Source organism: Plutella xylostella, chromosome 25 (assembly GCF_932276165.1).
Source record: "Plutella xylostella chromosome 25, ilPluXylo3.1, whole genome shotgun sequence".
Taxonomy (NCBI): Eukaryota; Metazoa; Arthropoda; class Insecta; order Lepidoptera; family Plutellidae; genus Plutella; species Plutella xylostella.
In genome coordinates, this window is record NC_064005.1 from 2,186,117 (window position 1) to 2,201,515 (window position 15,399).

Genomic DNA, 15,399 nt, shown 5'->3' on the forward strand with positions numbered 1-15,399 from the left:
TCAATATTCACCATGCATGTGCAATGTGCATAGTGCATACCCTCAGATAAAACCCCTACGCTTGATGCAGCCGTCTCCCACCCCACCTGAGAACTTTCGTCTCTCTCAATCCGGTACATCGCATCATCTCTCTCGTTCTAACTACAAAACGTATTCACTCGGCCGTTTTCGTTTATACTCGGATGCAATAGGTGGCGTACCCCGCAGCTAAACTTAATTCACCAGCCAGTCGCTCCCCGAACGCCGGAGGAGGCGTATTGTTGCTGCCCGCTAGACTCGCGTCCGAAACATCGTCTGTCGCCGGTGCATCGGCCAGTTTGTATAGTGATGTTTGTTCAAAGATAGTGCGCCCTACAAGCCGGCCTGACTCACGGCACCAACGGAAGGATTTGTGACTGTGCTGTGAACGAATTCAGTGTTGTGATCGGACATAAGTTTGCAAACGGTTTTTTTCCTGTGAAAGTGGTTTTGTGGTTTTTGATCGTCCGTTCCGATAGGTATGTTTTACAGATGTAGCGCTAATGTTTTTGTTGAAAATGTTGTTAAAGATGTTGCAATGCTGAGATTCGTTTGATTAGCAGACGTAAACAAATATCTGTCAGAAGAGAAATATCAAAGCAACATTACAGGCCTAGTTGATGGCTGACAACATTTTAATGGATCTGTATGCGCGAATGCAAATGGAAGCAGAACGGAAACATGAAAATTATTTAGTTTCAGAGAAATGTTATGACGTTCAGACTTGAACATGTGGGCAGTTACCACGAAATCTAACACTCTGTATAGTGCTGCTAATTGCATTTCATTAAGCTCACGTACCGTTGTTAACTATACTTGTAATTTGAGGGACTTGAAAAATTAACTGATTGTAGCTACTGCATACAGCATCAGTCTAATAAAATTAAATGGTTCTAAATTGAAGTAAAAAGAATAATTATCAAAAGATGACTCCCAGATTACAATCAAACAATAGCACCTACCTAACATACCGTGAAATTACTATTGAAACAAACAAAAGTTAAATTATGGTACCTGCCAAATTACAAATAACATAATTAATCGTTGCGTGATGTTTTTTTTTTAAATGTAACACGTGGGAGTAATAAAAACATAGAGTGAGGAGGCAAGTTTTAAATGAACCTGTAAAAAATATCAATTAATCACAACAATAGAGTATTGTTATGCGATTGTGTAGAATCAAATATTAACTCTATTAGGAATACTAGGAATGGAATTTTAAGAATTGCAAATCTGAATTAAATAGTTCTACTATCAATAACTTGAAATAATATTTTAATAATTCCCATGAAAAGAAACAGATCTCCTTTATGTATTTTTTAAATGAAAATAATCAATAACTCCCATCTGATAGTGAAAAAAAACTGAATTTCTATATCTGTACTTTCGAAAGATTTATCAAACTGTTTGGCAAAGGAAGTAGAAATATTTAAAGTTATCCCGAACCTGCTAAAGAATTCTATTAGTCCGAACGAGGCTTCCGACCTTACTTGATAAAAAGGGGCTTCACAAAGTGCTTGTAGATACATCATTGCTTCGGCAGCTCTCCTTTCAACCCGAACAATTCTTTACAAATGCGCCTACTCCGTCCAACTTGGGCCGACTCCTCATATTTGATGGATGTATCACGCTTGCTACCCATCACCGTTTTCTTATGGACCAATTTATTCGAGATTTGTTCTGTGTATTCCTTTACATACACATTTTATCATTTTTTAATTCAATTGTTAACCTAAATAGATTTAATATCAAACAGACAGTGTGAAAAATATGTTGGTTTTCTTCATTAACAACAGTCTCAAGATAATATTTCATCGAGAGCTTTCGAAAAATGAAAAAAGAATCTGTGCCAGTATCGGCTTCTTTTCATTAAAGGTCATTAGAGTTTGGAGGATGAAAAATGAAATATAAATAAAAGACGCTCTTATTGTAGGCTTCGGGAGTGTCGTCGCCGCGGCTGAGAGCACTTCTTGTACAGATTCTGAACCGAAATAACGATATTTTCCACTTATTAATTTTTATTTTGCTCCAGTAAACCTGTGAGATCTTCGATTTCTTTCCTCTTATATTATCTTCTATTCAACCATTCGTCTATACCTTCAGATAAAAGTTATTTTGAATAAATGTGTCTATTACTTCTCTCAATAGTTTGAAGACCATATTTCAGATTTCTTACCTAGGATTTAAATCCTCACCAAGTAGGAGTAATCGGACCCGATCTGACTAAGTTCTAAATAAGTAACTTAATGTTATTCAAAACGTGTCGCTACATTTATCCTAACTTGGAGATCTGGCACGACTTAACCGACAGCACGGCAAGTCCATATAAATCTCTGCAGAATACATTTAAACTTGGTAATGTAGTAGAAAAGAAGTTGCCAAAATGTAACTTCTTAACTGTGGAGAATTTAAAAATCTAAAGAAGATCATCAATCACATAGAAGATGCTATGCCAACAGCTTATTAATTTGGGCTGTATTCAAAAGAGTTTGTTCCAATTCATTGGGTTAAGATTGATCGTGACAGTATTTGTGTTGTTTGAACAGACAATCTATTATGCTCTTGGCCAATTCTACTTCAAAAGCAATTACGATACATTATTTGAGATTGGAGACCTCCGTTGGGTGGTAAATTGGAGTTCGACATTTCTAATGTTCTAACGCTACAGGCATTCAAGGTTTTACTTTGCTGATGGTACTTCAAAGAGCGATAAAAGGGACATGTGCGCCATCGCCTATTTGAATAGATAATGCCCTACGTCCAAGATAATGACGCAAAACTCGACAGTGAACGGTCCAACTCATTAGAGGAAATTGGCGGTGTTATTTCCAACGAATTTAGCCACAACCGCTTTTTTAGTCGAAAGTGTTTTTTTAAGTATTACTTCTTAGCAGCATTAATAAACTATATCATTGAAATAAATGATTATATTGATGATTATGTGGCAAAGATATAAAAGGCATAAGTACCTACTTATTATAAATTTGTACATTCCGACAAAACTAAATTCGTAAAAGAAACAAGTCCTAATACCAAAGAAGATTATTGGGATTTTTTAACTACAAGCCATATTTAGTTATACTCATTGTAACAAAATACTCTCAATTATTATAATACAAATTATGTCAAAAATAAAGGCAAGTAAATTGCCCCGGATTTTATGACACGTTTATTAAAAAGTCCGAAGCAAAATTTACGGACATCATAAAATCGAAACCACCTTATGCTGCTCCGGCTAAGCCAGTAGGTAGTATTTTATTAAAAAAGTTTTCCTATCTTGTCACCGCAGTCGATGTAACAAGTTCGTACCGCGAAGCCAATCTCCTTTATATTAAATATTCTAGGGAAACTGCATATCACTGCACGTTCGAATTTGAATCCATTGGATCTAATGACCCAAATAACGAAGGAGTGAAATTCTTCATCTTTTTGAAATAACAGAATAGACCAAAAATACTTATGGGTATTTCTTATTCTTATAAAAAATACTGTCTTACGTAAGAATCGGCTAGCTGGAAGCACTCATAGTTGTTAGGTATGAATTAAAACAGTAAATCATATTTTTTATCATACAGGCAAGTTAATTATGCATAAAAATACATAAGCCTTGTATTTATAGATATCAATATCCCCCCCAAAATGTCACAGCCGTGCGATGTCCGCTCACCGAATTACTCAACAAAATATTTTTCTGGAATTAATTGGTGCTTTTTTAGACAAAAAATCATTATATAATCATTTTATATGCAATTAACTTATCACAATACATATATTTCATGTTGTTTAGCTAAGTAAGTTTAAACCAAAACCTTTCGTAAATAATATAATAATAATAATAATAATAATTTATTTATTCATAAAGCCTTACAACAATAACAATCATAACATAAATTTACATTTACATCAATAATAATTATGTTTACATAACAAAAAATTCCAATACTTACTAATAATAATTACTAATGGTATAAAATAAATTAGGCTAGAACAAATTCATTTTTGTGTAATAAGACCCCTGGCTCCTAAACTAGGGTAACCTGTATCTTAGGAGCCAGTGTTCTTCTGATGTACATCGCTTAGCCTGAGCAACAATTACAAAATAGCAAGCAGACGGACGGAATTTTAGGGAAAGACAAAAGTAAAAATTAATCTAAAATTTAAAACATGTTTTACAATAATAATAAGTAAATATTAAAGTAATAGTTAAAATAAAAATACAAGATATTTACAATTAATTATTTAAAAAAAATTCGTTATTACAAATATAATTAAAGATATTGATATATGTCCTAGGCAGATTACAATTGATTCATAATTCTAAATGCAAGCACAAGTCCAGGAAATTCATTTTATTTGAAATTAATTGTTCTGTTTTACAGTAATCAAGTTTATAAAGGAAATTTGTAATTTTTTGTTTACATTCATACTTGTTAATGGGATAAATGTTTAAGAGTCTGTTGATAACGTTATAGAGTCGCGCACTAGCAATTTTGTGCTGCGAGCGAGCAAACTCCGTTCTTGTTCAGTAAAGTTTGTCTGATGTTTTTTTGTCACAGCCGTGGCCCGAAATATTTACACTTGAAAAAAGGGTTGAAGTTTGCGACACGTATCTGCTATAACTATATATTTTTCTGCTATATCAACACTGTATGACCTATCCTTTCTTGGCCGGCATGAATGGTGGAGTGTAAATGAATAATTTTTTTAAAGTTTTATTTTATAAATTAACACTCTAAACCTGTCCAGACCGTGTTCAAGTTATATAAGGTAAGCTCAACTGTATTGTCAGTTTGTTTTTCGTAATTTATAACTTAAACAATGTACTTACAGATAAAAGTAACAAATTGCAAAAATAATGACGAATTTTAAAATAATGTCAGGCACGGTGCGAAAATGTCACAACCATGGCAGTCACAGCCATAGCTTTCTGAGGCCATGGTCGTGACATTTTTTAATATGTCACATCCATGTCGAACATGGATGTGACGTAACTACCTAATAAAAAAAATATATAGTTATTCTGAAGGCACAAACATTAATTTTATTTCTGTGAAAACTTTGATTTCGAATATTGAAAATGAGATTTACGCCATCAGTCATTAAGTCGAATTTTAAACAAGGAATTTAAATTGTCACAACCATACTTTCACACCTCATTTTCTACCCCTTTCAAAGCCTGTTAAGCTTGATTGAAGATATTAAAATTCATTATTTTCAATACACTTTCCAATAACATTAATAAAAAAAAATTAAAAAAAAGTTTTAAAAAAATATTTTTTTTTTGTTATTTTTAAGAAATACCCTTATATACTAGATCCAATGAACAATAGGCGGCCGTATCAGTTAAAGCGATATCTAACAGGCAATCGTTACTAACAGAAAAAAAGTAAAGAAATTTTAGGACGGTGTACCGATATTTAGAAATTAACCATACATACTATTGCTACATAAATACTAGCAATATTAACATAATATTCTAAATAATAAACATACCAACAAAATATAAAAAATGCAATAAATATCACGTACGTAATTATATTCCTTAAATAGATACCTTATTATCATATACCTCGATGTTTATTCATCAAATATTACTTTGGGAAGTTTTAAGTAATGCCATTAGCTTGTTGAGTTATAAATTGCTCTGACACTCTGTGCACAAAGGAGGTTAAAGTTTGGTGATAGCTAGGTATTTGTTTGTTTGAACTCTTCTTGAGCAAATGTGATCATACTTGTAGTAAGTTCGGCCAACTTTCACACTTCACTCTTTCTTAAAAGTTTTGTTTTATTTTCCCGTTATCTGTAAATACTTGGACACAACGACAAGGGACAAAACGTCTTCGACTATAGAATTTGAGGAGCCAATAAAACAAAAAATAGTCACGTCAAGTGTCGCCTATTGTGTGTGACAAGGGTGTCCTTACCATTTATATTGTAAGATGTAAAAATCACTTACCATTGAAGTGTTTCTTTGAAGTTGTAAACCAATTTTACAACGGGAAGTGTGCTTCTGTATTTACTTTACTCTGAGTTCTCCATTCATTATTGTCCTTAGATATTTAATTGAGAGTTCTGTCTTCTGATACTAAACTTGTCTAGTAAACATAGATTCTTTTTAATTATATTCTAATTCATCTTATTTATTCGCATTAACTTTTTTATACATTTAATTTAAGACGATACCTAATTGCGTACAACTACCTACTTACTACCAATAGTCGTAAAATTTCTTACGTTTAACGAACAACAACTAAATAATAGACCTGTTTTATTTTCGACATCGTGCGTAGGCAATAAAATAGAATTTATCTAGAGGTAATTATTATTGCAAAATTGTAAGCTTTAGAACTTGTAACTAATTGTGAAACCTGTATAATTTTTGGAATTTTAAACAAAGGTAAATTTGACTACTTTTCTTTTTGCTAATAATACCTAAATAATATATAGTTAATAGTATAAATATCTATACCACCAAAAAATTACTAAAAAAACATAAGGTCTAAACAAGTATATACAGAAAGGCCAAGCAATACCCGCATTCGTTGGCCGATAATCCTATCATAGAAGTGTTGACAGAGTAACCACTCCAATAAAACGACTTCCTCCGGCAAACTGAGCTAAACTTTTATTGAGTAAATGCACCAAGTTTTGTAGAGAATCTCTTGACAAAAAGAAGATAAATTCTCCACGTTCCTATCGCAAGGCTTGGTGTAATGAACGAGCATTCGAGTTATAGCGCAATTACGACCTGGATTTGCATAAAATCCATCTGGAGCTAGTAGCCGATACATTAGGGCATCGGGGCCCGTTCCGGTCCGGCTAACGATTTGAGCGGCATCGAAGGTATGATTTTAGAACTAAAAAGAAAAGAAGGTCCTGTATGTATACCTAGGTCCTGTATGCATGTTTGATTGTCTTTTTTGTAATTGTAAAGCCGTTTCAATTGATTTCATTACGTTTATACTTTACCGTTTTGAAAGCTGATAATGATAATAATTTCGATACTTATTTTTATTTATACTTTCTACTGTCCAAAATCGTAAACTAAATTTCAATACTACCATTACTATATCCATCCTCATCCACCCAACCACAAAACACTACAAAACCCAAACTCGCAATTCTAATCACAAATCAAGAACTTTTCCCACCAAAGGCCGGAATCAGAGAACGCCTCCTGGTGGGATTTATCCGCAGAGACAGCGGAGCCGATGCCGGTGATTATGTCGGTTTGTTTTATGGCATCGCTCGTGATGTGTCGATGTGGGCTCATCGATGCTAGTTCGGAAATGTTCGTGCTATTCCGTAGTTTCGAGGCAACAGTAATTGTTGCCGGTGTTCTCGGAGAACTGGTGGATGCTGGCGTTATGGGTACCTATAGATGCTTGCTTGCTTGCTTGTTGAGGTTGTAGAGAATTTTTGTGACGGGAACGGGTTATAGGTACCAAAAAAATATAAATGAATCTTATATACGAACCATTACCTCAATAACTCTAGCAGTAGATTTGCATATACGTTTATTTTGACTCTTAAAATTAAAATTAACATATTTTGGACATCATCAAAAAGCACATGCAGTCTTCTATTAAATTTCTAACACTAACCAAATCAATCATTCAAAAAGCTCAGTAATCCTCGACTAATACATTAGAATCCAACACATATTCTATCTTTATTTCGCTGAAAGCTATAGAGGGTGATAGCATTACCCATTCCAATCGAAATTCGAAGCAAAATTGCTCGAGATAAACACTCGGGGAGCGCCACGCGAGAATGTAGCTCGATCGTGCAAACTCCTTGTTACTAACAGCGATCCGTTTTTCCAGAATTTCACGAAATGTCAGGGGGAAATTGCTCACATCCTTATCTATCTACTCAACATTAGAGCCCTTTAGCTGAGTTATGAATTTTCAATGCGAGCCCAAATGGTAACGGCGCGAGATAAAACTCGAGTTGCTAATATTAGCATTTATATAGAGTCCGACCAAAGTCTGCCTCTTTAAATTATGTAAGAAGATCCACCATACGCCGCGAAGAAGAAGCCTATACATAAAATAGAGATTATTGAAGAAGATAAAAGATAACGAGCTAATAAACAATTTAACAACAGAAATAAAACTCCGATAACAACCCGCCTAGAAAGCTTATAAAAACTGAAGTTCCTAATAATTATTCATAAATTAAGAAGCTATAAGTTATGTTATAACTTTAATCTGAAATGGAATGACATCGTATCAGATTTCAATCAAGAGTCAAAGGTCAACGTTCATCTCTGTTAATATAATTATTATGATCACCAATTTATGATGACCTTTTATTGATACTGATTTAGTTTTAAAAGGAGTCCAGTATTTTATAAAAATTAATGGCCAGAATGTGATAAAAAAAGTAAAGAATCAATGCATGTTCTTTTAAAGAACTTGTAATACCGATTAGGTATATTAAATTAAAAAAAATACTAAGCATTTGAGATGTGATATGAATGATACAACTTATAAAAGGGCAATAAATATCAATATCTCTAATTTTTTTAATAAGACGATCACTGCAACAGAAATTATGACATCCAGTTAAATGTTATAGGTTATTCTGTACTCATTGGAAATCACAGACATCAAACAATTTAAAATATGACAAAGTAGGTGGGTAGTTGCCTTCGTATTAAGCTTTTAACTTAACCATATTAAATCGATACAAAGAAAACCTGAAATAGAAAAGTGACGGCTAACGTGCAATTTTTGTATCAAAGCCACACCTCGATTCTATTTTGGTTTTATTACCTTCTCCGTATATTCTGTTTGGGTTGTTGATGTTCAGCAAATCGATCAGTTTAAGGGCAAGATTTTCTCTATAGTCGGGAGTGTTTTTAATATATGATTATTGTAGCTTATCAGCGAGGTTTGCTACTCGTTCAACGGGTACCCTTAGAAATATTGCAGAAGAAGGTAATATCAATTGTAGCATGTCATTGCATCGTTAATAGAATTTAGTTATGTAACTTATAATAAAACTTTAAAGGAGTTGCCAGATTTCATACTCATAACCACCAATAACCAGATTGATCTCAGATTCAAAGCTATCGCGATCGTTACTGATGTCAGAGAATAAGGCGTCTGGATCGAAATAACGTTCGAAATAGGTATACGAAGTTACGAAGGAAAGATTCGCAGATCACGAACGGTGCTTCACTTACCGACACGGCGTATAATTCTGTATCGTAGATGGTATAAGCCTAAAGCCTTGCCTGTAAAGGCACATGACTACGCCGTTACCTTTCACCGATCGAGCTACATCTACATACACAACAGTCACAAATTTGCGAATAGCGTAATCGGGGATGTGGCAGTATCAAAGACGATTTATAATTTATTTATATACAATTTATTGCACACAAATAACAAACATTTTATACGTCAGGTTGTACAAATATAAATAATTTGCATACAAAACCGGACTTATTGCCAAGAATCAATTTCTTTGGAAACAATTTGGAAAATTTATAGTTCTGTTGTATGAATTAATTTTATTTAGGTACCTATTTATAAATTATGGATCCCTAAATAGTCACATTGTAAAAAAGTTACAAAATTTACTAGAGAAAAAGCCTTAATTATATAAAGCCTATTTTTACTACCATGGAGAGGTACTTGAAGAAGCGACTTAGTAAACTAATAACCCTAACCTGAACTAGCTAACTGCTTTGAGAAAACCATCATGGCCTTAAACAGCTCTTGCATTCATCTCAAGAAGCAATTAAGTAACTTTATTTCTTTCATTAGATGGCGATTCCTGTGTTACATTTTATTTATTGCTAGAAACTTCGGTCTCGGTTATTTCCTCCGAATCCTTGGGAAAAATACTTATGTGGAAAGTTCTAGAATCCCAAACTCGGACAATGTTGGTCTATTCACTTCGCTACAAAGTGTTAATTCAATTAAAAACATTGTTGTTTGACTAGATGCAGCCAGTTTTCGAATTCGTGTTCTAATATAGCTTTTGTTTGGAGCTTGTTCGGTTCAGCAGATTTTGGGAGTTGTAAATTGACGTGCATAGGTATTTTATTATGTTTTTAGGGTTCCGTATGAAATTGAAAAAATACAAGCCTTATAGTTTTGTATTGTCTTTCTGTCCATCCGTCCGTATTTCACTGCTTCTTCGTCCTAAAGTGATAACAACTAAATATTCTAAGTGTAATAACGCTATTGAATCAACGGTGGAAAGCAAAATTAATATGATTGACTCCACTATTCAGAAACCAATTTCACCTGGATCTCCTCACTGGCAGCTTGAAAAGGATACTAGTTTCAATTTCGGCTTACAATTTGAAAACTAAACAAAAGAAAGGGTCAACGTTCATGTTCTGGTCCAGGCAGCATTCATGCGTTTCTCACACGGCACTACTACCGTTTACGTGCGATCTCCGCCTCTGCAACCCGAATACTAATAAGTTAATCTTTTATATCGCGTTTTTGTAAAACAAAGATATGACGGCGAGCACTGCATTCGGTGTCCAAATAAGCTAGAGCTCTGGAATTTACTGGTTGTGCTACTCCGCCATCTGGTTTTGGATTATGAACGGGGGATGAGGTAGGTCCTGCGATTGGTCAGCGCGGTGGTCGAGTGAAGAGTCGTATTAAGCGGCGCAGGAATTATGAAGCATGTGCTCTTTGAATACTAAGCGAACGTTTTCTAAAGGCATGATCCAGGTGAATGTTGGAGCGTGTAAAGATGGGTCGTGTCTTTTGAAAGATGCCAGCGGAACTAATGCCGTATTTTGCCAGGTTGAAACCGCTTTGAACAGCGGATCTAAAATAAATTTTAATTAGGCTAAGTCGTCACTGAATGGGTTTTTTAAAAGTAAAGTAATAATAATAATCATAATTTATTCTCAGGTAATAGAGGCCCATAGAAGAAGTTAATTGTATATATACAATTAACTTCATAAATTATGTTTCTCGAAACTAATACATTTTTCAAATGAACGAAAATTAATCAGTTATTTGGGTTATATTTACCTACCCTTGTCAGCGTAGACAATATTCAAAAGCTACCTTAAAAGCGAGAAAGCTTATATACCTTTACAAATACAGGCCAAAAGAGACCCCGAGCCATTAGTATGTGCGGTGAGTCGCAACTAAATGTTCCTGTTTTGAATAAATCTTCAGTTTAAATACTAACTCAATAAGGCACTCTTCGTTTGGCCCGCGTTGAAATCTTAACGCTCACTGAATTGAAAAAGGTTAACTTAATTTGCATTCGCCGTAAAACATTTTCGCCAAGTGCTTTCGACCCCTGATAGCTACTTTGTTAAAGTATTTTAGCATCTTATTCAGTTGTAGATGTCCCGTATACAATACTAAAGGAGTTTCTTGAAATTTTGTCGTTTTTGAAGCTCCAACTGAACAGTTTTTCTAAAAGTGCAGTTATTTCATAAATGGGGTCAATTTATGAAATAACTGCACTTTTAGAAAAATTGTTCACTCATTTTACTGTATTACATAGAAATGCATTTGTTATTAGTCCATCATAAATTAGTAACAAGTTTAAAGTAATAAATATACACAGTGAGGTCAAAGAGCAAATAAATTCATTATGGAAATAAGGGGGTGGCCATTGGATAAATCAAAATGAAAATGGGAAAGAGACAAAAGACAGCAATAGAAGAAATCCATGAGTCAGACGCATCACGATTGCACTACAACCCTAGGAATCGTGATTCGTGATAAACTAAAGACTGAGATCGGGCTAGAACACATCAGGCCAGAATATTAAAACTGCCATTAGTCTTTTTCTATTTCTAAAAGCTAATATTTTTATACGGATATACAATACCATCCTACTCGCATGGTAAAAATTACACTATTAGTTAACTTTTTTGAATTTATAATAATTTTTTTTTTTTATAATGCAACTCTATGAACATTCATATTATTACCTCTCTATAGTTGATCGTAGACCAATATATATATTATGTTTGACTTAACAATTTTACTTTATACGTGTTTTGCAGTTTTATATTGAAATCCGATGGGTCCAATGATAGTTCTATAGGTCTCAGCCTCAACAACGGTCACGCGTCGAATTTATTAACGAGATCTCCTTTATAAATCATCTCTTTAAATGTAACGTTACTATTTATAACCGATACAGTTGTTTCTTTGGTTTATACTACTGTATTAGTCACGGTTGCTTTATGTTGGTTTATTTTTGTATATTTCTAACCTTTTACATACTTAACTCTTCCTATAACATTTATTATTATTTATTTATTTAAACACTTTATTGTATGTATACACAAATTACACAGTTTAAAGTAAAAGTTAACAAGTACAAGAAAGAACAATACAAGTATATATATACAAAGGCGGACTTATCGCCTAAACGCGATTTCTTCCAGTCAACCTTTATGGTGTGGAAATAAAAGTAAGCCTATAACTCTTAAAATTAAATAAAACTACTGTATACACAGAGACAATCAAGTGTAACCTAATCCAAATTTAAATAAACATATCTAACTATAACCTAACATATTAAGTTCTAAGCTAAAAATAAATAAATATAAATCTGTTTTATACACAATATTTTTGGTAATGAAATAAATCATCTCATTTGCAAAGTAATTAAATGCGTAACCCTTTTCCAACTCCATAATAAGGGACGATTTGCAACTTCCAATGTCAAACCTAAGCTTAATTAAATGTACTTTCAAAGCACGTACAACATATATTAGCGATACAAATCTAAATCAAAGACCCAAAAAACTTTGTTTGGAATACTAATAAGCAGATAGGGGAAGTTGGGTCTTGTTCCGACCTCAACAAAGGATATACGGTACCCTCATGTCGATAAAGGATAGAGATGAGAAAAGTTAATGATGTAACTAGGTGGGTAGCTTCCAGGCACTTTGTTATTTTGGACATAAGTAATGATAACATACGTATTGTATCAAACATTATGTGTGATTGATAAGAGAATAAGTGAACAATATCGTATTGAATAAAGCATTATGATTATATAATTACTTACATGCATTATGTTTTAGCATCCGCAACTAAAAGTGTGAGTTTTGCTTTTGATAAATTAATCTATTACCCTATATCTAATATATGATATGAATGATTAGATTCAGAAGGTAGCTCATCCCTATTACTTAATTTACCCCTAAACTAAATAATTTTATTCAAAGTAGGTATTGGATGTTAAAGTTTGAGGCACATTTTACCCTATCGTTGAATGTTTGTTCGATCAAAGGCTTTTAAACTGAACTCTGAAAGGAAAGTTAATTATTTGGTTTTGATTATGCATAACATTAAAAGGTAGTTTGGTAAATCTATTTATGTGAAAAACAAAGGAGTTATTACACAATTACCTACAACTAAAATGATTTTATACCTTTACATCGATCATCAAAATCTACCACAGTCAAGAAATACCCAGCGATTTGCTAACAAGCCGATTCCCACAGCAAAACTATAAAACTGGTTACAGATCCATCAAATTGGCTATACGTCTACACGTAGATAGGGCACGTCATTTTGATGCTATTTCAAATCAATTGCTCGCCAGATGATGAAGACATTACCGTCGGGCCGGATCGAGTATACGCGCGAAGATAATCGACGTTGCTGCACGATTCTCGTGCAAGCGGATAGAAAGAGAGCTTGTATTATAGTGGCCTTTGTGAGTGAGTGGTTTCGCTCGCACCAGAGTATTGTCGGCTGGAAGTGATGGTTCACGGTGGTGCGGTTTTTGTTATGGTACAAAAAAAATGGCGTTAATTTTTGGTAGTAATCATATGAGTGAGACGTTTGATGGTGATGTACTTTAAGAAACAATTCGTGATCTAGAATAATATTTTCAACTAGAGCTAGCTATTTGTCCCAACGAAACATTTTTTTTTCGTGAATCTTGTAGTATAGAAAATAATAATCGTTTATTTATATTATTATCTCCTATCAAGTAGTTGGCTGTGGTAACTGTAAAATTGAGCAACAAAGTGCAATGGTAACATAACAGCCATCAAACACCACACATCAGCACAATTCCAAGGCGTCATAATAATATAAAAATTCACTAGTTTCAAATTTCCAATCTGTGTAACCGAGAACTATTGAAAACGTATTTATCTCTTTGATCTATTCATACTGAGAGAGAATGCAAGTGTGTCAGAGTTCCGGATTTGATACCGATAGTAGATACGACATTCCATGGCTAGCAGTATGACTGACACATGACCCTCTCGTGTGATGCGTTTATGCTTAGATGTAGAAAGCGCTCTCTTCAAATCCATTCTACCATTCTCAAGAAATTCTTAACGCATGTATTTGTAAGGCCAAAAAACTGAGCAAAGCTCACTTCATATTTCGGTGCTTACCAGGTAAGTATATGATTCTGTAATGAGAACATTGCTTTCAAATAGGGCTTAGAAGCTTAGTCATACAAACCGTCATAGCTGATATTAATGATAATTCTATAGGTGTTAATAATGAAGATGGATATCACCGGAATAACTTTTTTCGCAATAGGTACTTCAAGGTGCCAATTGGCTGTTGACAATATGCAGTTCTAAGATTCCGACGTCATGCGACATGTCGCTAGCTGCCAATTAAATCCCATATAAATTCTCTGCAATCAGAAAAGCTTGCTTAACCTTAGGTAAAGCACTACCAATTTTCACCTTAAATGAGATAAGTTTAACTCTATGTATATATTTTGCGTGCCTATAGTATTATTTTAAGCTATAAGTAACACATACATTGAAGTGGTATTGATCATTACATTCATAACCTATTAATACTCTTCCGCTGTCAATGTTAAAAATGTGAATTAGACAATTCATTAGATGTAATGAGGCGTTTGTTAAAAAAAAATAAAAGTTCCTTTTTGGAGAAATAGATGGCGTTGTCTGGGGTTGTACCAACTTTCAAACCCTCAGAACACACTCAGATCACAATATGTTATTCTGTGAGGCTAACGAAATGTGAAAGTGACGTAGGTAGGTAGAATTGTAGTATTATTTTCTCTATGATGTCGATGTCACTGTTGCTTCAGCGTTCAGTGCGATTGTGCGTACAGCCGTTCTTTTCAAGTTTTCTCAGTTTCCTTGTGTTTCTCCTGTATTAATTGAGTTGTAGTTGAGCTATCTGCTCCTCCTCCCTTGATACTGTAGAGTTAGTGCACTTGAGATAGTGACTCTTTTGAGATAGTGATAGCGCGGGTAGAACTATTCACAGAATACTTAGCACTATCCCAAGCCACATGCAGTCTGAGCCTCGGAAGGATGGCTCGCGCTACCACCCGACATTTAATCACAACTAGTGAGTTCTTATTCTGAGTTTAGTACTCTTTGCTCTTTATGTAATTTTTGTCAGTTGGTACACT

The 15,399-nt window shown here is 33.9% G+C and overlaps 1 protein-coding gene across 2 annotated transcripts in view; it reads left to right on the forward strand.

The window, feature by feature from the left end:
• The first annotated feature begins 211 nt into the window (after positions 1-211).
• Positions 212-15,399, forward strand: part of LOC105386067 — a 93,140-nt gene continuing 77,952 nt past the window's right edge. For both annotated transcript variants that reach the window (XM_048630431.1, XM_011556563.3), the window contains exon 1: positions 212-497. The gene's annotated coding sequence lies outside the window, so the exon portion shown is untranslated. The remainder of the gene's footprint in view (positions 498-15,399) is intronic.